Here is a 2158-nt window from a genome sequence, read left to right on the forward strand (position 1 = left end):
ATGTAGCCCTAGTAACAGCGTCTGTTTTGCTATTTTCGCCTATTTAATTGTATATATTGATAAGTTGAGTTAAAATGTCTTTTTCATATGATGCAAAATTTTGCCCCCCGGCTTTTCCTATGACATTGCAAATTAGATACTTTTTTCATCACTTTTAACTTGAACACAATTTATGCCAATTAATTGGCATCACGATTTTAACAGGTTACACCTAGTAAACTGAAAAGAAAGCTTTTTGTGTGCCAAATCTATGCAATCAACGATATATACAATTTGGTCGCATTATCTAACAAGTGGCGTATAGAGGAATATATACGATCAAGGGATAAAGTGGTGCATCGTAGCAAACATGTCGTATTAAACGCTACAACTTCAATTTGGTCGTCTTATAACAAGAACGAATAATTTGGTAGTCGGTCATTTAACGTGTCATTTAATAATGCCTTGTTAATTTTTCGTCGTGGGACGTAAATATTTTGACAGACAATTATATTTTGAAGGTTCGTTGGTATGCCTCGTCCAGATTTAACAAACAGCGCTTGGTGGAACTGGGTCTTAGTATAGTAGAAATATACATATATTAATTAGAAATCGTGACATAAAAATCACCACTTAAATGACTCCTGACTGAATGAATAAAGATTTTAATTGAAATTACCAGAATAATTTTCAACATTTTAAATCAGACAGTAACTTAATTGATAGGTTTTGTCTTTGTCAATGATATGAAGAATTTAAGCACAAGATATTTTTAATATCATGAGAGAGAAAACGTTCTAACTAGAAATAAATAATTGCTATCACCGGCTTTGTTCTTATAGAAGATATCAGAATATCCGACGCGGGTTTAAGATTGTAACTCAAGTTTTACCCTGTGAGAGAAGAGAATTAATTTCCCAATCTGCTTCAAAGTAATTTGTGGTGTAGGCTTATTCAGGTTTTATGGCTGATGTCTAACCTGATAGTTTAGACTAAGTCAGTAAGAATGTGATGATCTCAATATTTCGAACAGTTTCTTTAAGCTTTTCCTATTCTAAAAGTCATATAATAATTAAAAGCATTTTAGACTACAAATAATATTGAGAATATTAATTTGTAGTTACATGAAAAAAACATTATTTTATTCTATAAACATTACGTTTGAAATTCAATACTCTTGTTATATCTCCAACCGTTGGGCAACCACTGACGCTGCTGAAGCACCAGGTCGTCGCTGCACAACCCCAATTAAGACTCAGTATCAGCACTATCGACAATATATACACATTAAGGTTTAATCATTAAGAGACATTCAATACCCGATCTCCTAGCGATCACTATTGATTCTTACTATAAGTTTTACTTGTAACTTTTTGTTTTAAATATATTATAAGAAAACTTTGGTTGTTTAAAGTCTCGCGGTCGTCCTACTGTAATTCTCTAGTAAACGTTATTTTTCAATATTTATATCAGCCACCCAAATCATATCTCTTGATTAATACCCATCATGCACGTCACTAAACTTCTCAATGTTTGAATTACTACACACTGTTTATTAATGCATGATTGTCACACTACACTACATACGTGCTCGGTAATTAACATTCTTCAATAATTAATTAGTTCCAGCCAAGGTTTATCAACTCTGGATCAGTTTAGTATATTAATGATCCTTGTTATCTACATTAATGTCATTTCATGTTGTATTCGTTACAATTCATTATGATGGTGCAGCTTTTCATTACAATACTACATTTATGTTTAATATTTTAATACTGAAAAACAAAAATTATAATTTTATATTTTAAAGCCTTTATACACGTATATACAGAAAATCATAAGCCTCCGTGGCGCAATCGGCTAGCGCGTTCGGCTGTTAACCGAAAGGTTGGTGGTTCGAGCCCACCCGGGGGCGGACATCGTTTTATTTTTCGCATAAATTATGCATCAAATTAAATTAATATATATTTCTATTTATATTTTACCTAATATCTTGGTAAAAAATAAATATAAAATTTTACTACATGTATCTGGCTATCATGTAATTATTATCCCTCACCCTTGTTAAAAATTAGTATAAGAAAGCTACTCTGATCGCAAATTCGAGCATCCTGAGGTGTGAGCCAGCAACATTTGACGCTGAATCACACCTGATTTACATGAATCCCATCTCATATTA

General features: G+C 32.2%; 1 non-coding gene across 1 annotated transcript; it reads left to right on the forward strand.

Annotated features, from left to right (window-relative positions):
- The first annotated feature begins 1820 nt into the window (after nucleotides 1–1820).
- Trnan-guu (transfer RNA asparagine (anticodon GUU)) lies at nucleotides 1821–1894 on the forward strand. Its single transcript has one exon. It is a non-coding gene; the product is annotated as a tRNA-Asn (tRNA).
- Nucleotides 1895–2158: the final 264 nt, after the last annotated feature.

Source organism: Danaus plexippus, chromosome 26 (assembly GCF_018135715.1).
Source record: "Danaus plexippus chromosome 26, MEX_DaPlex, whole genome shotgun sequence".
Classification (NCBI taxonomy): domain Eukaryota; kingdom Metazoa; phylum Arthropoda; class Insecta; order Lepidoptera; family Nymphalidae; genus Danaus; species Danaus plexippus.